Source organism: Desmodus rotundus, chromosome 9 (assembly GCF_022682495.2).
Source record: "Desmodus rotundus isolate HL8 chromosome 9, HLdesRot8A.1, whole genome shotgun sequence".
Classification (NCBI taxonomy): domain Eukaryota; kingdom Metazoa; phylum Chordata; class Mammalia; order Chiroptera; family Phyllostomidae; genus Desmodus; species Desmodus rotundus.
Window position 1 is genome coordinate 86,013,645 of NC_071395.1, and position 25,901 is coordinate 86,039,545.

Sequence of the window (25,901 nt, forward strand, 5' to 3'; positions counted from 1 at the left end):
GAACCAATCATTACAGGAACTCATCTGCATTTTATCACTGAATCCAGCCTCTCCTGATCAGATGAAAACCTGGTTTTCCCTGGTTTATAGAATAGCCTTCTAACTCCTTTCTTGCCACTTTCATTCAAGAGTGATTATTTTAACCTGAAACGTAGACAAGCCTCTTGCTACCAAGAGGAGCAGGCCAAGCTCCACCCGGTCCTATAATCCCATGGTTAAAGGGTGGGAACATGGAAATCCAAACCCTCAGATCTTAGCTGTATGATATCAGCATCTTAATGATATCTTTAAGCTTCTCCGTATTTATTTAAAACATAGGGACAATAGTTGGCATCTCAAAGGTTTCTGCAAGGAATAACGAATAATATAAGGGGGTAAAAAGGCTAGCACCCTGAGAACTCTCATTATGTATAGTCTTCCTTTACCTCTCAATTTGAATACATATTTCTGTTCTGTTTCTACCTAGTCTGGGAGAGATGGATATCTGAGCCACATCTGGAAGACTGATAGGACTTAATTAAACAAGAAGAAAAAGAGTTTCCCAAGCAGAGGAACAGCGTTTGCAAAGGCTCTGTGACTCACAGAGGCAGAGAGAATGTTTTCCAAAGAACTGAAATTGAGGCAAAGGGTGGGCTTCAGCTGAAGCCAAACCTGGAAAGGGAGATAAGAGCAGGACATAAATGACCTACAGGTAGAGTAACAGACTTGGGTCTCTCTCCCAAGAACAGTGAAAGCAATGGGAGCATCCTAACCAAGGGCACAGCACGATAAAGTCTGCATTTTTGAAAGATCACTCTGACTGTCCAGTGGGAAGCTGGCTGGAGAAATTTAGAGCAGACGTGGTAGAGATAAGCCAGGAAGGTATTTCAGTGACCAGGTAAGAGGTGATGGTGGCTGGGATTAGGATGACACCAGTGGAGGTGGCAGAAGCTGCCTGCCATGTAGTGTTTCTTCACCCTGCATCTGGAGCAGGGTCACATTAGCTTGGAGTGGCCAATAAGAACTTCAGGAGCAAGACTTTGCTTCTTGAGGAAGTGGCACGGGGTTCTGGACCCTGTCGTTCCACGCATCTACGAGGACTCAAGAGGCCAGTGGTGTGGTGGCACAGCCAAGTCTCCCCGGGAAGCATACAAGTCACAGCTCCTAGAGAGACAGTCCTGAGATAAGAGTTTGCCTTGCCTCTTATTTGTGCTCAGATCAGGTTCTTTCTCGTCATACTTCCTCTGAGGCTATAGGCTACCCCATACCTTTTCAATAATATTTTCTTCTGCTTGTGGTAACAAAGGCTAGTGGGGTTTTTGCTTGAAACAGAGAAAATGAAGTTAAAATTCAGTTTAATATGGATGAGTATGGTCGAGTCACTCTCCTTTACTCCTATCATGTAAACTAGGAGCAAGTCCCGTTGGTCCAACTTCATTCCAATCACGCATCATCACAGTAAAACCCCCGGTCTTCAGTGGACCAGGTCTTCAAAGGGCCACGGCCTCCTGAAAGAGCTCTTTCTGCCCCTGCTATACTTGAATCTATTGTTCTAAAAACTAAACTCAAAATATGCCACTCCCCTGCTTAAAACCACCCAGTATCTTTCCACTGCAATTAGAGTGAATTGCACGATCTGTATTTTATACAGATCGCATACATCTGACCTCAGCCCATCTCTGGAAATCATCCCCTACTATTCTCACTGTTCACTGTGTCTGTCTTTTTCACTAACACAGGGGTCAGAAAACTATAGCCTAAGGGCCAAATCTGGTCCACTGCTTTTGTAAATAAATGTTATTGGAACCCATGCAGACCACTGTGTACATATTGTCTACAGCTACTTACTGTCCAGCTATGCTGCGGACTTGAGTAGTCGCACAGAGACCCCTGATCCTCACAGCCCAGCTTATTCACTATCTGAATCTTGACAGAGGAAGTTTGCTAAACTCCACTCTATCTTATAAGGAGGTTCTTGCCCCAGGTCCTTTTCCTTTTCTGCCTGCAAAACTTCTTATTATCACTGAAGTCTTATCTTTGATGTCATCTTTTTAAGGAGGGCATGACTGAGGAGGATGTAAACTAAAACCTTTCACGCCATAGTTTTGTGTCTCATTAACATGCTTTATTCATTTTTTAAAAGATTTTATTTATTTACTTTTTAGAGAGATGGAAGGGGAGAGAGAAAGACAGGGAGAGAAACATCAATGTGTAGGAGAAACATCAATTGGTTACCTCTCACACAGGCCCCAACCAGCCACCTGGCCCGCAACCCAGGCATGTGCCCTGACCGGGAATCAAACCAGCAACCTTTTGCTTCCCGGAATGATGCCCAATCCGCTGAGCCACACTGGTCAGGGCAACACGCTTTATTCATTTTAAAACACCACTACCGACTGAATTACTTATTTTTTGGCTGGATTGCCCACGGACCAAATTGTAAGCTCCGTGACAAAAAGTCCCCTTGTCTTATTTACCTCTGTATCCCCACCAGCTATAGAAGTATGTGGCAGGTAGGCACTCGTTAATTATACTTCGAAGGAATGAATTAATAAATCATCAAACAATACAGATTGAGCAGTTCCATAGTTTCAGGGGCTTCGGTCCTACTAAGAGCATGAACATTGCTGGTACTGTAAAAGCATCCGTGCTCACGGTTCTTCAGACGTCAGCTCCCAGTTCTTTCCGGTTACCTCGCCTCAACCCTGTCCAAGCAGCCAGTTCATATGGAGCTTCTATTTATTTTATTTTATTTTTTTAAAGAAAACTGCTTGTCACTCTGCTGCAGAACTCTCTGGAAATCGGGGAAAAAGTGCTTAGCACTAAAAAGTGTTTCATAAAATTTGTTAAAGCAGTGATTAAATTATTAGAAATGTGGTTCTCCTTATACTACGGCAGGTTATCATACTTGTATTTTACAGACTCAGGCAAATAGATGCACATCGATTTAATTTGAACTACTTCTGGAGGTGAGTCGGTTCTTTGTGAACACAGCCCACGAGTTTGGTACAGCCCCTGATCCATCAGTCCCTGTGGGTGCAATTTACTCTGAAGAAACGACCGTGGATGAGCACAGAGCCACGGCTACTTTGCAGGACTATCTGTAGCGGCAAATACCGGCTACGGCCTCGCCATCGATACGCGTGGGATTGCTTTGTGTCACTACTCAGTACTTTCAGTGCAGTCATTAAAAGCGACAGAGTAAAAACAAAATGACAGGAAAAATGAAAACATTGTTTGATGGAAAAAATAAAATGGGACTATGAAACAGCAGGTACATATACATTTTTAAGTTGTAATATATCTAAGCATGGAGAAAAGACACGGTGGCATACAAAGTGTCAATTGCGGCTTTCTCGCTTTGGTATGATAATTGTTCTCCTTTTTTTTCTGTTTGCCTATTTATATTTTCTGATAGTTTACAATGAACATGCATTACTTTTGCAAAAAAGAAAAAACAGGTATTTTCAACCGGGACTGTTGAAGTGGACTGATTCTCAGGCTGCATAAAGGAAAAGCAAACCAATAGCAATCGAAAAGCATTTATTAGAGCGTTTAAAAGGCAACTATAAATAGCCCAGAGAGGCAGACAGTCTTACAGACGTTTCAAGTCAGACATGGATGCTGTAATTTTTGCTGGAACAATTCACAGAAACAAATATAGTGACATTTAATTCATCTAAGTAAAACCAGATCTCATTTAAAACAAGGAAGGGGGGTTAGAGGGAGCAGGGTCAGATGTGGCCACTGGAGACCAATTGGAGAAACCATGAAAGCAGCTGGGAACAGATCGGAGCCCACAGAGCGGGGTTAAAATTAAACAGGCATCACACGCAGCTCTCCCCTCTCAGCGCCCCCTCCTCCCTTCCCCATTCCAAACACGTTAAACTGTTAATACCGTCCTTTCTTGGCTTGGTATACCAAAGTCTGTTTTAGGAATCTTCCTTTTATCTTAATATTTTTTGATAACTTTGGAAAGAAAATGTTTAAAATTGTGTTATTTTTCAACATTAATGCTCTAAGGTCTATGTTAATAGACTTTATTTTTTTTAAATATGTATTGATTTTAGAGAAGAGGAAGGGAAAGAGAGAGAGACAGACATCGATGTGAGAGAGAAACATCGATCAGTTCCGACCAGGGACTGAACCTACAACCCTGGCATGTGCCCTGAAAGGGAATCAAACCCTCAATCCTTTGGCATACAGAATGATGCTCCAACCAACTAAGCCACACCGACTGCAGGGGTTAACAGATTTTTAAGACCCAAGGAAATGGTTCTTTGAAATGGATAAATTTGAGGAGGGCAATTAAATATTCATGATGTAGACTTGCCTAAATAGCTGGCCCTAGCCAGTTCTTAATAATTCATATTCATGAACTTCAAAACTTTATTTGGATACTATTTGCCCCCTATAAGCAGTACAGAATGACAGTGTTTTTCAAAGCACAGTCTACTAACAACCTGCTTCTGAAATCCTGGGGTGGGGGGCAGGGGACACCTGCAGATCCTTGGATGTCACCCCAAGCATTCTGACTGCCTGCCCCAACCCAGTCAATTCTTATACGTCCTCAAGATCTTCTGCTTTAAAGTTTCCAGAATTGAGACTCTGGGTCAGGTAGGCATGAGACCGAATTGAGACTCCTGCTTGATCACTAGTAAGACTAACTGCACGTCTGCGTAAGTTCATCGCTTTGAGCCTCCAATTGTCCATCTGAAAAATGCAGACCCTAGGATTGCATGGGAGGGTTAAATGAAGCTGTTTCCAACCCCCCTTTCATAGTAACTTGTGTTTAATACATATGCAATTGCAATGCTTGTAGCTATGACTACAGTTCATTCAAATGTAGATCCAAGCGAGGGGAGAGAGAGAGAGAATCCGCCAGTTTTCTTCACCATGAATTACTGATTGCCGATTTCTCAGACTTGTTTGAAAAGTCCCTTCTAGACCTGAGTGCCACGACATCACCTTCAGGGAGACATGGCAGAGCTGCCCAGGAAAGCCATAGGTATCATGAAGAAGGGGCATCACTTTGTACTGGTCACCCGCTTTGCTTTCTAGAGGCCCAGTTACCTATGACTGACCTCCGGTAGCTCCTGTATAGTTTGATTTGGCAGCAGCTTTGCTTGAATCTAACTGTCTCTTCCCAAACAACTGTCATGTATGGGAAGCATATGTGGCGTGGCTTTTGACCTTCTCCAAGGTTGGTATTTATGATATTCCAACAGAAAACTGAGTCCTATCTTGCTGTTTTCCCATTTTGTGAGAACTACCTGCAAACTGTCCTCTTTGACAGTGTGCAGAGAGTCTATTTATTTATCGGTATTCAATCCACTGGGAATCACTGAACTCACAAATGTAATTCGCTAGTAGACCAGGAACCCCCTGGACAGTGTCTACAACTTCTTTGACCTTTAAATGATTGAGTTTCTGTGTTAAGCTGTCAAAATGAAAACTCAGGACAGCTTTATTGCGGAGGAAAATAAAGTAACTGTTATTGGCTGTTATCTTAATTCTCCTTTTCCCTTGTGGATACAGACAAATTGAAAAGGCCTTAAAATACAGGACAAAAGATCTCCCTAGGAAGATCCAGACAGATAGCCTACTGAGACAATACCTTAAGCAGGGCGCTGCTTTATCACGGGAGATCAGCTTTCTATTAGCCTGCGCCTGTCCAAGGGCACTCGGCACTAAACCATTGCCACTGACTGCAGACAATAACTGATGGAAGTTAGTGTATTTCATACTCTGGAGTTTCCACACATTTCATTTCCTATACTTGCTTGACCACATGCACTTGTGCCTCCACTGCGGTGCTCTGCAGGAAGAATGAGTCATCCTACCTGAGTTGGAGGGTCTCGTTGCATCATCTATGGATGCCTAATATAAGCAGAGGTGGCCCAAGTTAGTGATACTCCTCTTAAAAAGAGAAGGGACACTGTTCCCGGCATTTCTTGGGCTGGACTAGTCATTGGGACAGACACTGGGGAGTTCAGTGTGGGGCAGATGGCACTTTGCCCTTAAACCTGGTGGTGAGGTGTTTAAACCTTCACTGTGAGACACTGGATCACTTAGCTAAATATACCAATGCCTGTAAAAGAGCATGGAAACAGCCTTTGTGCACTCTTCAATTCAGCCCACATTTAAACATGCCTGAGGCACCATGCGGACTGTTACTGAGGATTATGAGGACTACTGTTGCTCTTGGGGAGCTCGTGTCGCCAAGAATACTACAGACAGTCTACCGAGACAGACTGCCAAGAGCGCACATGTGCTCTATGGCAGAATAACATCAAAGCAGCACGATGCTGCAGGAACCAAAGGAAGGGGTTACGTTTGAGATCTTTCCCCGCATTTACAGTGCTGTGGGGGTTCAGAACAAATCACCCCACGGCATGCCTCTGTGGTACGCAGTTTCTTTTGAGCTAAAGGCAACTTTAGCCACAGGCTCAAGACAAACTTCTGTCCCTCCCTTAACTACAAAGAAGAACTTGAATTAGGGGCCTTGCCTGAAGGAAGAGATGATCAGAGATAACCTCTTTTGACCTACTGGTAGGCGGGACAAATTTATCACCCTGCAATGGCCCTGTGAGGGCCCCAAGCCACCTGGCCTCATCCCTAGCTCAGGATGGCTTACACACTCCTGTTCCCATTCTGTCTCTGAACAATGTCTGCATGGGGGGCCTCTGACTCTCACGTACACAGGTTTCCTGTACATATGTATGTGTTAAATTTGATTATTTTCTTTTGCTAATCTGTCTCATGTCTGTTTGATTATTAGGCCTCGGGGGTAGTTTGTTCCTCCCCCGCAGTGCAAAGGTGCTTCCCCAGCATTCTGCTTTTGTGGTTAATTCTTGAGTTTCTAGACTAATGATGGAAGATGGTGCCATAGACAAGCCACAGAAGGGAAGCAGTCAGAAATCGATTTGCATCTGGCTTGGAATAAATCATTTGCTTTGGAAAGAATGCCCCATTTCCGTGCATTGCATGCTATTGAAATGATTTTCTGTTCCCTGAATTCAAGCTGTCAGACAGGCAGGATGTAATCAAGGGGAACATTCTGGGTAGTTGAGCAAAAGGCAGTTTAGGGGTTTTTATTTTTAATCCCATGGGCTAATTCATCCAGCAGATAATCTGTGTATGGAAATGTGAGTGGTGCTTGGCTTGAACAAATAGATTTCCCATATTGAAATCAAAATTCATTCCTGGCCAAGAACGTAGCAATATGGAGAAAGATTTCTAATATATTTTTAAAATTCAACATTTTTTAGCTACTGATTTTATTACAAGTAATTCCTAACCATTATAAAAGCAGCCAGCCTGGCCTTTTATTTGAGACTGACTAGAGAAGGGGATGCAGAGAAAAGGTAATAAAATTACCTTTTGTTTCAACTTAATCAAAATGCCACTTTGCCCCCATGTAGGGAAGATAACATTTATGAAAAATTCATTCAACAGATGAGCCTTGGCAATACTGCAGAAATTTAAAATCTTAACGGAAAGAATATGCTGTGAACTAAAATAGCTTTTTCCATTCTTCAAGTTTTGGACCAGAGGAAGAAATATTGGCTTTTTAACTGAGAAATGTAAATATTATTGGCATTTGAATTTCCACATCTCATGTAACTTCCCTATAGAAAGATAAATGGGGTGGCTTCATTGAAAAAAATTTAGAAATGAATTCTCAAATCAGATTTTCAACAGTTTGTGAGTATCCAACGCAAGCTTCTATATCCACAAACACTTAAAAGAGGAGATGTAATAGCCATGCATATTCATATTTGGCTAAATGGCGCCCAGAACTTGTGAAAACCGAAACGCAAGATGCCGCTCCTCACTCCCCAGCGCCACCAGCCCAGAGTTTCCACTCAGACTTCCTCTCGCGTTTGGCTGGGCGTGAAAATACAGTAGCGATGCCTGTGCGTCAAGCACAGCTGGTCTCCACTTCCTCTCCCCAGCAGGGCTGTTCATGACCCTCATCCTTGTCATTCAACTCGAAGAACGTTCTTGGTACAGAAGCACACACTGGGGTTTGTGATCTTGCCCCACCGGGGGCATATTTCTGAAGGCCCTTCGCCCGAGGAGATTTCACTGTCAGTGCAACAGAATGCACTACGGAAATCTCAGCCACCTCAACAGCGACGGCCAGGAAATCGAAACGTATCACCAGGAGTTCAGTGTGGTGCAGCCTTGAGGTCTGGCTCACAGGCGATTCGTGACACTCATCAAGGTCTCTCTGTGAGCCCCCAGCTTCCACTTTCAGGGGCATCTGCCCCTCAGTCCAGCGGGACCTCTTCTTTCAGAGCCTCAGTGCTGTGTCACTCGCCCCTAATCCTAACAACACTCCTGAAAAGTAGGCTTTAGTATATCGTTCATGTCCTGTACACTCACAAACTAAGTCTTAAGGAAATGAAGTCTTCACTGTATGTCATCATCGAGTTGGAAACTGAAAGAACTGGGATTGCATTTCATGTCTCTGCGACTGGATTATAAATGGTGAATAAAGGTTAATGTCATGTTCTTGGGTGTGCATATTTTTTGTAGTTAAGGCTCCAACCGGATTCTAGAATTATGATTATAAGCTATTCCTGTAACTCCAAACACCAGGATCGCAGGGCGATATTTTGGTATTGGTGGTTCTTGTCAAGCCTCCTTGAGATAGGTCTCCCCAGTTTACTGACAAGACCAGCTCTGGAAGTGCAAACTGGTTCACACAAGCACAGCTGACTGTCCACCAGCCAAAGCCCACCTGATAGAACCGTTAAGAATCTAAAAAAACTGTCAGCAAGGAAAAAGGCTAAAGGAAGTGTTCAAAAAGAGCTAATTGGTTGATGCCTTTTCATGGAGAAGAATGTTTCCTATTATAAGATTACACCGCCAATGCGTGGCCTGGAGGGAAGACTTGTTGCCTTTGGACACTTTTTGGAATTGAGCCAAAGTGTCTGAACACAAAGGGAAAAACAATGGAGTGTGGATGATGTCATAGAGCATCCTGAGGAAATCAGCAAGGATAAAGCTTCCTACTGTTTGGATCCAAAGTACACACTTAGTTTGGCATTAATTCCTTCTGCAGCCAGAAAGCTGACTCTTATGGAGGATTAGTCTTAATCATAAAGGCTCAGTGCTGGAGAGAAGGGTGGGGTGTGTGTGTATGTAATCTGGTTGCTGATATGGGAGTTAGAGAATCATCCTCTCCCCTCTCCCCCACACATGTGGCAGGTTGTTTAGGAAATCATTGCAACTAGGCAAAGGCCATTTTTACTGAGGTAGACAGAAAACAGTGCTCTCCTCAAGGACACTGGCCAACTGTGATCAGAAATATGCCTTCTCATCCAATAGTAATGGTGGTTCTGGTCCCGGCTCTGGCTGGGGAAAGACTGCCCAGCGTTGTTCTAGGAGGGCTGACCAATTCTTAGACATAGCGAAGGATCCCACCTGGAGCATGCTTTTCCTGTACAGAGCCTTACCTCCTCTGTCTGGCCTGTGTATCTAAAGAGGCAATATCCTTCTGCCTTAATCATCCCAGGGCCAGGTACCAAGCAACTAGGGACCACCCCTAGAGTCCGAAGCCTGCCAAAAGTTATCCACACTGGCCAATTATAGACCATAGGTCCTGCCCTGCCTTCCCTTTTCCGAGGAAACCCTGACAGGGCCGTGACCTAGACTTTCCCCTCACTCCTGCCACCTGCCTCCTGGCCACCCTGGTGTCTTCCCATGTGGTCTTCCCATGTGGCGTGCTGTGTCTCCTGGCTCGAAGGCCTGTGAGTATAATAAACTCTGTGTTTTCCTGAGCCTTGATGCCGTCTCCTCTCATGGCCACGCCTGACTGACTCTCTCATGAAAGAATACAAAACCACCTCAGGTTGGGATGGAAAAAACCCCACATTTCTCTCTTCATTTAAAAGAAACTGCACATAGGTAAAAATGTACTATCCTGAGAGTCTAGAATTTGCTTAAGTGGTAACACTGCAGACAGAGGGCAGCTGGCATTGTGAGTGTTTCAGCCTCCGGAGACGGGAGATCAGCGCTAAGGCTGGTGTAGCGGCTGGTTGTAGAGTACACCACTTGTAGCTTTTCACTCTGTAGCCTGTGGGCCTGGGGACCTGAGACAGTCACCCCAATGGCGTGGAGCACTGATCTGGCAAGAAGATAGTAATTCCTTTCTAAGTATCAAATCTGATATATGTGGCCTAACAGGCAATATACCAGCCAGACACCTAAGGTCAAAGGCCAAGAACTTGGGACTGACCTGGAATGGGGCATCTGCCGTGTGTAGAGGCAGGTGCAGGTATGACTGTGGAGGGCAGAAGTTCAGTTAAGCTACTGGAGGACAGTGTAGAAGGAAAGGGTGATATGGCTGTAGTTAATCAGCTTACCAGCCACCGGGTAAGAGGCCATGGAACAGGAAGGAAGGGAAACACAGAGCTGGGAGCTTGACAGAGGGGAGAGCAGCCTGCATGTAGCTATTCAGGCAGGCAAGCATTCCGCATCAAAGACATGTGACCAAAATGATCAGGCCCTGGGTGTGGGCTCCAGACTGAGAGAGAATAAGGGTTGGATGCCATCTTCAGCCTTGTTAAGTGTCACTCACTTGACATGCATGAATGTGTTTAATTTTACCACAAAACCCAAGACCTGGGTATTAATATCACCCACATTTTAAGGAAGAGGAACTGGAGCTTCACTAGTTTGGTAGAGTTATCCAGGGTTACGCAGGTAGTGAAAGTTGGGGAAAAGGGAGAACAAGAGACTCATCTCATGGTTCAAAGCTGTGATAAGAAGAAGAGCTGTTGCAACCAGAACCACGGTGAGGTGGGTTTTGCAAACTGATCTCAGGAAAAAGAGGAAACCCAGTCACTACGACTGGGGCACGGGTTCCGAGAAGAAACAACCACAAGAGGCGGTGGCTGAGCCCCTGAGATGCTTTAGAGCCACCTGGGTGCTCTATGCACTGACCCGTCTAAAAGCCAGGAGCAGAGGGTGAGGTCGAATGCTCTTAGCTCCACGAATGGGAGAAATCCACAGCAGGGAAACTGAGGCAATTTATTCCACTAAAAGCTGAGCAGTATCAGGCCCAGAAGACCAGCAAAGAGGAGCAGCGAGAATGGGAGGAGCAGCAAGTGAGCTTAAAAGTATAACTGTCCCAGACAGCCAAGGCAAAGGTTCCCACAAAAGCAGTTTTTTCATCCACAGAATTTCGAGGGCAAGTAGTAAAAGTTTGTTTAATTGTGGGTGTTTCATATCTAAAGTTCAATTCTGGATGACATGCTTTTTAAGAGAAGTCACTATAACGGTGGAGTGGCGCTGAAGATAGCCTAGGAAAAAGAACTGAAGGAGAAACTATTAAAGGAAACATACACATATGCATTTGAAACTCAATATAGCTTCTTGAGCAGCAGCTATATTTCCGGTGCCGTGATGTGGACACGCTGAGTGAGTTAAGTGAGACATGACGCCGCTCCAGGTTGGTCACCACTCTCAACTGTGTCTTCACACAGTCAGAAAGCAGTCTGGCTGTGTGATTACAGAGCGTGCAACCAGGAAACGTGGATGGGATTTATGGCGAGGGAGATTTATTTAATAAAAAGGTCCCATTGATTAAGGGACATACACTGAAAATAAAATTCATTGTGCTCTAAAATTGTGCAAGATACACAAATCATTTTTTAAAAAATCAGTGTTCTAATAGCTGTGATGTTTTCATGGTAAATTATGAGCACTCCCCCTTCCTTTCACTTTCACAATTATAATATAGGGACACTCATCACAGAAACCTGGGGCCTTTAAATGATGGTCTTTTAATTCTGCCTCTGAGTCATTAGGCTTGGAAATCTTCATTTTGTCATCTTTGTGGTTTGGAGGCTACACTCCAGCTCCAAGACCTTAGAGGGGTTGATTTAGTATCTGTGTCCAGAAGAATGATTTTATTATTAGTATTTCTAGCAATCTAGTGAAAATTGGGACTCTTTGCTCAGAATTTGGATGGTCAACTTGAAGAATACAGGGAAGAATTTCCTGAGTAGGTACATGGCTGACCTAGATACCTTTGAAGGTCTCCTTTCACATGAAGATATAAAGGTTTAGGTCGTGTTATTTTTCGTTAACTAGTAAATAGCATTAACCCCAATCTTACGAGATGAAGGGTGGTGAAAGAATATCCAAGAGGATTAAAAATAAACGGTGCCAGAAAGGCCTCATCTTCTCATCGAAATAAAAACACTTGAGTTTTTTCCTATTTTTAAAAAATAATTATGAGCCATATTGTCATGCCAACAGAAAGATCACACTGACCCGTGTTTTTGTATGATCCGTGCCTTCGTTCAATTTTAGCTCATCTGTTTTCATTTTAACTTTGTACCTCTGTATATGTCCGAAACTTAAAAGAAACAAAACAAAACAAAACAAAACCTCCTCTCACACTGAACCATAGATTTTCTTGGTGAAAAATTAGGGACATCCCAGAACAATGGCTGACAGGGAAGTTTCCAAGGTTAGGGAGAGGGCTCTAGATCAGGGTAGCCCCGATTCCCACTGTGAGTTTGGACACACCATCTCTTGAAGGTGAACCAAATTTAGGTTTTGATGACCTGGGTCCCAGGAAGGTCTTACCAGGTTCTTATCACAACCAGTCATTGCAGAGATGATATGTGTATAACGCAAACAAAATAAGCATTTACTTTTATCACTTAGATTTGATTTTTGGAGTCAGACTGATTTCCGTTTGAATCTCATCCCTACCACTTACCGTGAATTCAGACCGGTTATTTTATGACTTGGATCCCCATCCCTTTGAAAAGGGTAATGATGAGAGTCCACTCAGGTAACCCTACATAGTAAGTAGCAGGTGCCCTGTGAATGTCAGTGGTTTTCACGGGAAGCTTATCACTTCGACAAAACAGCAGCTTTGCCTTAGCTGATTTGAAACAGCCACGATGCCAATGACAGAGGCAGATGTTTTGATTTGATTTCACGATGTGAAATGACAGACTTGTCTGTATTAAACTATGTATACACAAAAGAATGTCCCTGGCCCTAACTCTCTTTTTGAACCTCATTACCCCTCAGGCCAGCCCATCCCAACATATCTTCCCTGACCCCAGTGGCATCGCTGGCCTGCAGAGACTGGGCTCATCAGAGGGGCGAGGCCAGGGATGGAATGTGGAGGTCTGAAATCGGAAAGCTGAACACCGCTGGTCCCGAAAACCACATCAGAAGCAGGTCAGGGCTGGCGTGCCTGGCCAGAACTGCCTTTGATATTGTAACAGTATCCCACCTTCCTCATTACAAAATCGCAATCGCTTGGTATTTTCACAAACCTGAGAACAAGAGGTATGTTTCTTGGGGTTGAGTCATTTGAGACAGTATTCCCAGCTTGGCTATTAACCCACATCCTGAATACAGCAGAGTTTCCCTCCTCTCTGGAACAGAACTAGTTATTACTGTTTCCACTTCGTTTGTTCTTTCTATGCTCCAGGTACCCTATCAAATGAGATTCAATAATACCTAAGAGGTGGAGATTATTAGTGGCTTCTGAAAAGGAGGCAGAGAGAAGCTAAGGAACTTGGGAGGGCCACGCTGCTAACAAGGAGCCAGTCTGGGCTCCACAGGGTTACAGGCTTTCAGACCCTCTGGAAACATTGCCCCTTAGCGCCTTCTGAATTCTCAGGATTATTTCAAGCTCATAAGAAAGTAAAAGAAGGGGGTTGCTTTTATTTAAAAAAAAAAAAGCTTAGAGAGTTTTATAAATAAAACGTGGTTATGGCTAAACCCATGGCCAAGCACCCACACAGTCCTGGAACTTACGAGTAGACAGGCTGCGTTATTTCAGCCTCCGCTCCTTCCACTAGTGACACGGGGACCTGAAGGCCTGGCTCACACTGGGTGTTATTTGCTCCATAGCAACTGTCCCGAGTGCAAATCGAAAGGGCAGCAAGGAGGAGAAGGAGAACATTAAACCTGAGAAAACCCAGTGCTTTTATGCCTAGTCAGACTTCAGCGCTCGAGGAGCTCACTATTTATGGCAGTTACCTTTCAGCAGGGCTTTTTTTTCCTAATGAGTCATTACAGTGTTTCTGTCTATATTTTTAGTTGTATAGATGCAATTAATTTTAAACTAATGACAGCATATTTTATCACACAGTTTCAAATTCTTAATGCCACTTTGTTGTCCCTTTGGATCAGTAGAAGAGTGACAAAGACATAAAAAGAGCTGGTTTTATGAATGATTGTTTCCACAGGAAATTAAAGACTCATCCTTTTCCACATTGCCCCATGTCAGTAAGTCATGTTCGGCTAATTCATCACGCTTTTAGTCTCCTTGTCCCTGAATGTTACTTCCCTTAACTGATCTATAAATGGCACGCACATTCTTAATCTGTTTGGTTCAGCACTCCCCAGAGATTATATGAGAGAAAGACAGACTATTCCCAGCCACAGACAGTAGAGCGATAAAGCATGCCTACTGGGCCAAAGGAAGCATCAGGCAGGTGCCCATTTGCAGGCGTTCTACAAAAAAAAAAAAAAAAAAAAAAAAACCGGCTTAAGAGAGCAGGTGAGCAATTGGCTCCGGCTTGAATCACTTTGTAACCCACTAAACGGTCTTACCTTAGTAACAGATAATGAAGTTCAGGTCCAAACCCTGTATCCTTTTCATCTTCTGAGAGCACTGCAGCTAGACACCTCAGGGGTCTTTGCTGTCTGCTCCTTCAAGCTCTCTCCCAGGCTGCCAGCACCTCCCGCCATGGAGATGAGAAAGCCCACGGGAGAATCTCACTCTTCTTTGCCTTTCCGGACACATTCACACACACAAAGGCCCCTGAGTTCTCAGCTTCTCTCTGGTGAATCAACACTTTCTTTAACTGGTTCCCATGCCTACACGTAGTGGACAGTCTTGCCAGTGGTGGCTTACAGAAAGCAAGACTCAAGGAGAAACAGCCTTCCCCCCTGCCCATCTACATCCCTCTCGATCAAACCCTTGTGAGCTTATTCAGTTACAAGGATCTCCCCAAGTCACAAAATGGCCCCCAAACTTATTACTGTCCCGGAAACCTGGACTTTCTCTTACGAATACCTCCAGGACTTGTACAACTCCTTCCGAGCGTCTTTCTTAAATGTAGGTGCTCTGTTACTGTCATTATAAAGATTTTTCTGTGTCAACACACACCCTGACCATGTAACCCTACACCTATGGCACACGGCTTCTTGCCCAACATCATCTCACTTGGGTTCCGAGGGAGGGTGTGCTCCCAGAACACCAGTGACGACCTCAGCAGTGGTTTCGGGTAAAGGGTTTAGATGTTTTTCTGAGTTGGTTTTGTTTTATGGCTTGTTTGTTTGCCTCCTCTAAGTTCGGGCTAAGGGAGGGCCTACGCTTCTTGCTCAGTGTCCATTTTTCACCTATAAGGAAGTTTTACAATTTGGGTGAAAGTGTCATGGAAATGTGGGCATTTATAAGAAATGGAGTGAACGCTGGTGTCGTTTGCTGAGATGATAGAACTGGGAGAGAAGGAAGTTTGAAGAGGGGTCTCCGTAGCCGAGGTCTGGCTGCGGCAACTGGATATGCACTCTGACAACCAAGTAAGAGTGTCAGGTAGATGGTCCAGTATTTTGGAGTTGAAAGAAGAGATGCAGAATGGAGGTGTAAGAGGGGGAGTCATCAGCACACGCGGTAACTGAAACTATGAACAGGGATGGATGGGATCTCACAGAGTGAGAATAGTTAGAAGGGAGGTTCCAGTGACGAAGCTCTGGGGCATCCCGTCTGAGGTTGGGAAGATGAGAGGATCCAACAAAGAGAATTGCTTGAAACTGAAGGAAAACGATGATGCGTGGTATGAAATGAGGGAAGTGTGACAAGAAAAAGGAACTGGTCGTCTGTCCAGAAATGAACGATAGGTCAAGATGAGGACTGAGAATTGACCATTGGATATGGTAATGTGATGTCACTGGTGACCTTGATGAAACACGTCCCAGTAGAGTTAGGAAGTCAAATGCCTGATTGGACCAGAACAAGGGGAACGGGGTGAGCGGAAGGGAACACCACGTACATCTCACTTGTTGGGAGGTCTGCTGACAAATGGAGTAGAAAAACACAGTGATAGATGGGAAGGAATATGGGGGTCAAGAGGGTATTGTTTTCATGAAGAGGGCTTTTTATTTTGTGTTGTTTTAGTGTGAGATGTTACAATTCATCAGATAAGATGTTGCTACGTTATCAACTTTTTAATTAAGTAAATGTCCCTCAATTACTCTTGTGTGTCATTTCTATTAAAAAAATAAGTATTTTTGGTGGGGCTGAGGAAGGTGTCCTGTTTGATCTCATGGTTTCACTACAGAATCCACAAGATAAACAAACTGATTAATTGAATAAAGTCATTTTAAATAGAGAAAAACAGTCCTGCACGCTGCACAATAAAGATACTAGCTATCGGACGGAACTGTTTATTGTACCCGGACTTGCCATACCCAAGGAGGAATTTTAAGTTGTTTCACACAGGCCCAGCCACTGCCAACACCGTGCCTCCCGAGAGACCCGAACCAGCTTCACAGGCCCCGTCTTTGCAGGCCAGCAGGCTTCCTATCATTCTGACTGCCTGGCCACCCCAGGATGCGGAGGAAGGGACTGAAGTCCTCACTACTAAACAATGTGTTCTTTTCCCGCTATTTATAAAACTCTCTCCCACTACTTGTGATTCTAAAGTTAGTTGAAACTCACTGACTTATTTTCTTCTCTTTGGCCAAACTGTGCTACAGTGGAATAGATTACCCTAGTAGATTTCAAAATCTGGAATCAGTAGTAAGTTCGTTAGCATGTACTTCCTCTCAAATTATTTAATTTTAAAACTGAACAGCGAGGATTAATAAGACTCTCTGTTTGGGTTTTTTTTTTTTTCTTCTGAATTTGAATGGACTGGTTTTCTGGCTGGTTGTACCGACTCCCAAACACACTCATTACCAAGCAATGACCCTGTGGGAACTGCCAAAATGTCTCGTCAGGTTCCACACAAAGTGTGAATCCTCAGGAGAGTAGCGATACAACAAGAATTCATCGCCTGAGTCCCTCAACAGTATCCCCCCAAGTGGGCCCTCAGTCTCTGCTTCAGCATTTTCATTGACAAGGGTCGCACTGCCCCCGCCCCCGCCACGTGCTCTGTTCCTGTTTGAGGATGACTCAGCTCTACCAGGGAGAAGTCCTTCCTGACACTCAGATGAAAATATGTCTCCCTGCAGCATTCACAAGTCTTTCCTGTCCTCACGCCGTCCCTCGTCCCTCTGTAAAACGCGTCTGGTACTACTTTAAACAGCCAGTTCTTCAGACAAAAAAAAAGAGTTAAGAATCTTATGGCTGCTTCTTACCTCCTAACTTACCCAAGTCTTTACTTTTTCCAGTGAAAAATTTATGAAGCATCCTACTATTCCTGGTATGCCTACTGATTATTTAATTTGTCACTTTTGAGAGAGAAGAGGATATGGGCAAATGCTAAATGCTGAGTTACCAAGGCGACAGGAGTCCACCAGGGCTGCTGGGACATTTGGTCAACTGAACTCAGAAGCAGTGGTGTGCCAGAAAACTTTAACAGTGGGCTCTCTGAGGGGGACAGAGGGCTGACTGGTAGAGTTTGTCAGTTTCTGTGGTTACTCCACACATGGCTGATTTCGCATTGCTAGTGTGATGTCTCAGAACGTGGGGCCTGGTAAGAGGTGAGCATGGTTGGCTCATGGGAGCTGACATGAGTGCTCAGCACGGCCCTGTGTGATGAGTCCTAGCCTAGGGTTCGCTCAATGTCCTGGTTGTTCTCCTCTGCGTGCCTCGTTTTTATGTGCAGCTCATAATCAGTCTAGATTCCACTTACAATGCCACTTCAAAGGCCTAATTCCATCAACATTCAACTTCAAAGTATCTATGAATGGGGGTGGCAGGTAGAGAGAAAGCCTCTTGTTCCTAATGTTTGGATAAGGGAAAAAATTGGTCTTTACTTGATATAGTAGGGTATATTCTCATTAAATTAAATATACCACTATGCCTTATTAAAGTTGTCATTTGTTGAATGGCATGGAAAGAAACGGGTTTGAAATTGCTGGCTTTTTAAGAGGGATACTCTGAAAAATGATTTAGACTTTTAAATGTTCCCATATAATTTAGTAAGCACTTAAGTCCTTATCAGATATTGAGGGAACTGTAAATATTCAACTTAAAGCTCTACTAATGAATAAACTTGTTTTCACATTTAGCCTTTTTTCACTCTTGGATAGGTTCCTACCCTCTTAGAAACCGTGGATGTGTTTGTTGTTGGTCTTCAGTGAATCCATTCTGCAATAGTTACTCATGAGTCACATTTCCCAAAAGGTGTAATTTATAACTTTATTCTATTCATATTGAATGCAACTGGTTAGGACAAACCATGTCAGCCCTGAACTGGAGGTAGCAAAAGTATGAGATAGAGTTGGAGTGGTGAGCCGGCATCTGGTAGATCAGGTTAAAGAATACTGATTGTTCTAAGGAGGGATTAAAGGGCTTCCACCAAGGGAGTAAGGCAATAAGATTAGCACTTAAAAGAATGCATTCTGGCAGTGGTGGTGAGAATGGATTGTCCAGACAACAGATGGGGGTGCAGTGAAAAAGATGTTGCATAACTTAGGGGACTAAAGCACAGGAAGGAGACTCAAGAGATATCTGGAAGTCTGAATCTGCTATCATCGGAATCTATCGGAGGGGAGGAGGAAAAGAAGGAGGGATGAAGAACCGTCCAGGAGGATTCCAAGGAAAGAACCTGTACAGCTGCAATCAGGTCTACAGGTTGGGTGGCAAGAAGTGGCGGTTTTATTTCCCTGTTAAATAAAGGGATGGAGAGCAGAAGAGACAGGAACAGCGATTTCAAGGGAATGGAAAACATTTGGAATAGTCACTGTCGGGAAGTTGCAGAATATATTATTGAGGCTGCATTCAAGGCCTATTCTTAGTAACATTTCTCAAGCATCTAATTGAATGTGTGTCTCTGAAAAAGTGTTCCAGGTGCTCCTGATAGGTCTTCCCACTTCCCTCTAATGACCTGTTCCTCTCATTTCTAATGAAACCCACCGAACAAAACAAATACCTTTTGATTGAAGAATTTTAACAAGATAACTTGTTCCGTTCTTGGTTTCCAGATTGACCACTAAATGGCTTTTAGTGAAATTCCCACAAAATACTTGTTTGGAAAACATTCGCTAGAGACGCCCCCTCCTTCCAAACACATCCGTGACATCAGGGAGGAGACGAAGCTCATAGGCAGCGCAATCGACGCTGTCCTGGGGTGGAACTCCGGAATCTAGTCCAGGGGCAAACCCCAGTGAGGTCACGTCTCGTTTGGGATTAAATAGCTAACTCTGATTCTGTGATCATATTAAGAAAAATGCACATAAAATGCCCAGGAATTTTTCCTTTGATTCAGAAATTAAGCTTACACACGTCACGTCTGCACAACGAGCATCTCACCGTGTCAGACGCAAAGGAGAATAGGGGACACGCTGGCTTCTTCAGCAGGCTGGGTCATGGATCTTGCGGCGCTTCTGCAGGCATGTGTTTACAGAGTAGGAATGTCTACACTCTAAGAAGTAAAGTCAATGTCCACAAACCTTCATCAAGTTGCTAGGTGTGACCTGCTCAGCCAGTAGAGGCCACTGAGGTCACTACTTATTCCAGCTTGCCTGACTCCAGATCATCCCAGTTCTGAGAGGCTCGGTCTTCAGTACAGCCGGTGCCCAGCACCTGAATTATGAAGACGGTGGCCTCTATTCTCCACATGATGTAATGCATGTATCGTCTTAGAGCAGAGCTTGTCTGATACCTCAGTGTGCAAACTAGCAAGTCACCTGCAATTTCTAAATCTTGGCTGCAAATGTTCTGTGTTGTCATGTCAGATATGAAAAGATTATTCACTTGGAAATAGGAACACCTGTTTTGTTGTAATAACTACAGTTATTATTTATTGAATACATGTTATATATTAGGACTTTCGTAACTGTTTTACAGAAATTACCTGTTTTAAATGTTAAGCAACCTATAAGATAGGAACTAATGTTACTAGCAATTTTTAAATAAGACTTAAATAGGTCAATAGACTCTCCAAATCTTCTTATGAATAAAAGTTACCATCAGGATTAGAATTAACACCTCCTACTATGAAAGACCTCACATTTCTCAGTTAACAAAGGCAAAAACAGACCTTCTTAAAGAAATAGAACCCATTCGAGCTCATCACAGGTGAATACCCCATTATCCCCAAGCAGCCCCACAAGGGAAACCACCCTCCAAACCAGACTGCACAGGAGACTCACGAGCAGGGAGACCTTGGCTGTGATGACTTGGAAAGAGAACTGAGTGATACAAACGCCAAATTATCACAGATTTAACAAAGGGATGTTGACCCAAGTTTGAACCAGTTCTAACAATGTTTCTGGCTTTCAAAATGATGGGCACTACTATCCAGTGGCCCTAAATGATATCTAAACTTTGGCAGGTTCATCTTGCCACTTAAAGGTTTCTATATAGAAATTATAGTAAACATTGTAGAAATAAGCAAAGACCACCCAAATTACAACAGATGTGGACACCCTTCAGAGTTTGCTACAGCAAGGGAGCCAGCTAGTGTCACTTGTGTTTAGCAGCGACTCAGAGGGAGGCAGAGAAAGAGAAGTTCCCAGTGAGGAAGGAGGGTGTCAGGTCTGCCCTCCCCAGTGGCTGCTGGCTGCGGGCACGAGAAGCTGGACTCAGGTTACTAGATACAGGCATCCCGCGTAAGTGCTGTGCAGAGGCATATCTGGCTTTCTCTCATTGGTTCTAAGTTAGAAGCAGGGGCAAAAATTAGGAGAGCTGGAAGTCAATGACCAAGTCTTGACCATTTGGGGCGCATTGCGGTGAACATTGTGGTTTGTCTTCTGAGCAATTTGCTGTAGAGGTTGTGGGTCAGAGTTGTATTGTCATATATGGTCTTGGCCATTGTTCCTTTGTACGTTCAGCCTCTCAATATAAACACCACAATACGGTGGTAAATGAAATGTGGGACAGCAGCCTTACATGAATATAATTTTGAGCCTATAGCCTCCACACCAATACTAATACATTGAGCTATTCATGAATAAACCCCCCAAATAAATTATTCAGAGTCTTCTGTGATATCAGTTAAAAATGAATTTAATCATTCATGCTTTTTTTTATGGCAGCTTAGTTTTCTTAGAACCCTAATTATCTGTGAGCCAATATTTTAAGCTGGATTGATAAAACTGTAATTGAGTCTTTCTGATCTTAATGAAAATTATACTAGGAAATTCTCAAAGATAATGGTTTTTCTGGGGAGAAATTGCATAGCCTTCCAGTGGAGGGTCTCGAGGAAAACAGTTCCTACCATCTCTCAGGACTGGCACACTCGGCACGTTGGAGGCATCGTGTTTTTGGAAACGTGGCATTTTGCCCACTTTGCATTTACTCTCAAGTGCGACCCTATTTTCACAGTCCAAATTATTTTAAACCTAGGGGTGATAGTGCATAATACATTTTGTCTTGGTCGAATCTACTAATTCAAATCTGCCTCAGTCACAAAAAGTGAGGTAAATGTATTTTACCACTCCCCCCACCTTTTCTGCTGGCTACATTTCTCTGGCTTATTACCTCCTTGGCTAATAAAGCACCGTGGATGGATGTGGTAATTTCAATATTTCGCCAACCCGTCCTTTCAATCTAGATGGTGCCTGTGTATCGCTAATTGTTAGCAGCTCAAGTTCTTTTAGCTTCTGCAGCTTTCTCAAATTCGCAAAGGCAACATTCACTATTCAATAGTCTTTTCACCACTGAGATGCTTTTGTTCACAGGTAGATCCATCTGACACTCCCACCTTTCCACCCTCCTTGCATACATCGTTATCGCTGCCATGAAAATAAGGACCAAAAGACGGCCTTGGCCAAAATGGTTGACTCAGTTCTTCCAGGCAGACACTCCTTGAAGGTTACTATGATTTGCACTTTGATGTTTTTCTAAGCCTTAAGTAAATGCAAATGTTACTATTGTTATTTCTCTTTAGGCTAGGAAGTCTGGAAAATATAGTGGAAGCTTCAGAACACATGGTTGTCTGGGGCGCAAGAAAAGTTATGGAAGAAAATCTGAGTCATGAGCTCTTGCGTCAATACCCACATCTCTATTTTCTCCGTGTTTATAGGATAACCGTTTCTGAAAATACTTCATGTCCTTCACCTTTCCTCAGTCCAGAGTGAGTTGTTCCTTTTCTTTCCTCCTTTTATTTGAACTCTCTCCTCTTTGTGAAACACATTCTCCCATTTTGTTTATTATCAGCATTAAGGTTGCCTGCTTACTCACAGCTCGGCAAATTCAGGGCCAATTACAAAAGAACGAGTCTGGCCATGCCTCTGCAAAGGGATGAAAGATTCAAAGCAATAAGTAGAAAGATAAATGTTTACATGCCGTATTATCTTACCATTTCACAATGGCCAAATAAAAACACAAGGATAATTGTTAAGAAAAGGAAAGGAAGTCTTTTTTTTTTTAATTTTATTGTGTTTCTATATTATTTTGTAAGGAAAGTATGGAGTTTCTCATCTCTTTGCCATCACCACCTGTTATGGGTTGAACCGTGTTCTCCCTCAAGAGATATTTTGAAGCCCTAACCTCTGGTACCTGTGAATGTGACTTTATTTAGAAATACGGTATTGGCAGATGTCATCGAGTTAAGATGAGATCATTAGGGTGGGTCCTAATCCAATATGACACACACAGACACAGGCGAGAGAAAGAGAGAGAGAAGGAGGCCATGAGAAGATGAAGGCAGAGATGGGAGTGATGTGGCCACAAGCCAAAAAACACCTGGGGCCCCTAGAAGCTGAAGAAGCAAGGGAGGGGCCTCCTCTATGGGCTTTGGGGGCAGGGTGGCCTTGATTTCAGACTCCCAGCCTCTGGATCTGTTGTTTTAAGCCACCCTATTAAGGCAGCCAGAGGAAACAAATACAAACATCCATATTTGCCTCTGAAAGGTTATTTTATATCTTTTAGAATTTTCTTCTATTTCTTCATCCCTGAGGAATCTTTTACTACCTTTCAACTTTTAAAAATTTACGGACTAGCGAGTAGATCAATTCTTTCCAACTGTGAAACTAGCTGCCTGACAAAAGTCAGGTTCTGAATTTGTTTTCCCAAAATGCCCTTCCAGGGGCTAAGCTTACTCTTATATTGGAATATATCGCATTACCAAGAGGTGATGAAAATCTTAAAAGTTGTGCTTCAACTTTTCCTGGTAACTCCAGATCACTAGATGCAGATTTGCAGGCTGTAAGGGTGAGTTTGTTCTGTGATTCTGAAATACTGGCTGAAGCAGCAAGCTCACCTTTAGAAGATGTTGTTGAAAGTTATTTTGATCCTATGTGGAAGCTGAGACTGATAAAGCAATAAAAACTAAATTAAAAAAATTAAAATCCCACTATGGTTCACTCAAATGTGCTTTTAAATTGATATTCTGCACTCTGTTATTTAGGGTGCAGACCCAATTTTAGACTATTTGGTATTGTCTAACGCCTGTTCGCTTGGCCTATGAATGAGGCTCTGCTTAAACAGTGCAAGTGAGCACCCACCCCCACCAAGGACATCACAGCATTCAACATACTGACATTATTTCAGTGCATGGGCCGATGCACTCAAGAGTCTCAGAGTAAATGTGAATATGACGTGAGAGGGTACAGTAAGGGAGAAGGGACTCTGTGGAATAGCAGCTCAGGATAGGCTACGGGCAAGCCAAGGAGCCCCAAGTGTCTTATAAAGGTCTACCTGGGTAAGAGCGGGAAACTGAAGAGCCCCCAGGGCCACAACAAAGAACCAGACCTGCAGCCAACAGCACAGATGAAACAAAAAACATCAGAGGGGGAGTAGGAACATGCTAAACGCCCCCAGTGCACTGGCAACTCAGTCTGAAAGTAAGGCCACGTGGCTAAATTAGGTCCCTGATTCAGCCCTGGGAAAATAAAGTCCAAGTGTTGCCATTGACCTCAATTACCCAGATCATATGTGCCATTTTACCCAGCCAAAGTGTAACAAAGATAATCTGTTTTCAACAAACGAAGGGTCTGTGAGAAGAAACACAGTGTTTTCAGGTAGATTTCCCCCTTATCTGAGAGCTTTCAGGCCTGTAGAATTTTTTTCAAGGGAAAAACAAAAAACCTGGGACAATGACCCCATTCAATGATAAAATCCCTGTGATCAGCCCTTCTTCTACGCTGACCCCTGGAACAGAAGCAGAAAGAGCAGGTTCTGCCTAGATTGAGTTGCCCTGTTTAACCAGCACAAATACTTTCACGGGAAGGTAAGTCAGTGATTAAATCAGATGCGGAGCCTAAAAAAATAAATGCTTGAGCAAATGATTGAACAGCTCTCTTGCAGTGCAGGGAGACCGCTGAGGCTGGACAGAAGCGGACCACTCCAGTCCCACCAGTCGAGGTCTCCTTCCTAAAGTGGCGATGCCTGAGGGCTAGGCCCAGGGTGAGGAAGGGCCAGCACATCACATTCTGCCTTCATCTGGAGGGTGATGTAACTAGAGATTCTAAACAGAGGCAGTCAGAGCCCTGTGTTCTATGTCAACACTGGAGTGATCAGCTTTGAACTTTTTTATCTACAGACAAATTTGGTAAACAGAGATATGGTAACCTTTCAAAAACATGCTACATGAGGTTGTAAGTCTAGTTTATAGCTAAACATTTCCCTCTCTTCCTGGTGAGTGAAGGTGATTTTATCGGAGTGCCCTCTCGTTACAGACGACCACAATTATGGAAACCCCGTACTTTTACCCTTAAGTGCCATGAGGTATTGTTTTTCTGTCCCTGCCTCCTCCCAAGTCAGGAATCCCACCTTTGGGAACTATTGCAACAAACAATAAAGGACATGGCTTTTGCCTGTTGTTTCTCTTTAAACTTCCGGAACCTGGGGATGTCGAGTGTTTATTAAAAGCAGGCATAACATTGCTGTCCTTCCTGGTAGTTAAAATTCATGTACAGATTATGCAAGAATCTTAATTCAATCTAGAAACAAAAACTTAGGTGGCTAAGTGATGTGGTTTAAATCCCCCAATTCTGTTACAAAGCACCTCCCAGCCTCCCCCTCAATAAATGCAAACAAATGACAGGGTGGCCCCATGCACACAGCAGGGCACCTGACACGTGGCGGGTATTTAACAAGGGGTCCCTACATCCGTAGGGCCAGCAGGAGGACAAACTGGGAGTCAGAAGCAGAAACCGGCGTAATTTGCTTGCTCACAGCCCTGCATTGCACGGAGCCACTGAAAACCAGCTTTCAAATGTTTTGATGAACGCAGGTTGGACATTTTTTCAATAAGTTTTTAAATAGAATTTACAGATTTGTTTAAGCTAAGGGCTTTCAAAATACTGAGCCGCATTTAGATATAAAAATTGTAAGCAATTCAAACTATGGAACTGAATGTGGCCATTGGACACAGCTATCGCGACTCCACTGCCAGAATCACAGGAACAAGTAAAGTGGTGGTGACAAAAACAGAGGTCATGCCCCTGCCCTGATTTCTTGCAAGTTCCTGGGTGGAAAACTGTCACTTGGCTTCATTCAATTTCTTTTCCATGGCAGCCACTAACTACGCTGAGTACCGCCAAGTGCACCGTCCGGTTGCCTCGCAAGTTAGAAATAGTCATCTCTCCCACATTCAGAAACAGTGTTGCATCCAAGGGAGGTGACCACTTCTGCTCTCCTAGAGGCCCGCACTTAGTGCATGAGTTGGAATGTACCCTTGCAATAAAATTCCGTCCCCTGGGAATGTCAGCATTTCGAAGGTGCCCACCTGCTGTGTGTTAGTTGTTTCACAATCATTGCCCCAATCCTTGTAAGAACTGTGTATCATAGCTGCCACTGACCCAAATGGAAG

General features: G+C 43.7%; 1 protein-coding gene across 5 annotated transcripts in view; it reads right to left on the reverse strand.

Moving 5' to 3' along the window:
- The window catches only part of KCNJ16 (potassium inwardly rectifying channel subfamily J member 16), a 45,130-nt gene that overhangs the window by 10,011 nt on the left and 9,218 nt on the right, over positions 1 to 25,901 (reverse strand). Inside the window, exon 1 of one of the 5 annotated variants that reach the window (XM_024573295.2) lies at positions 14,584 to 15,075. The exons of 3 other annotated variants lie outside the window; for them this stretch is intronic. The gene's annotated coding sequence lies outside the window, so the exon portion shown is untranslated. Of the gene's footprint in view, positions 1 to 14,583; positions 15,076 to 25,901 lie in introns of those variants that run through there. One more of the 5 variants, XM_053911549.2, reaches the window with a different exon arrangement.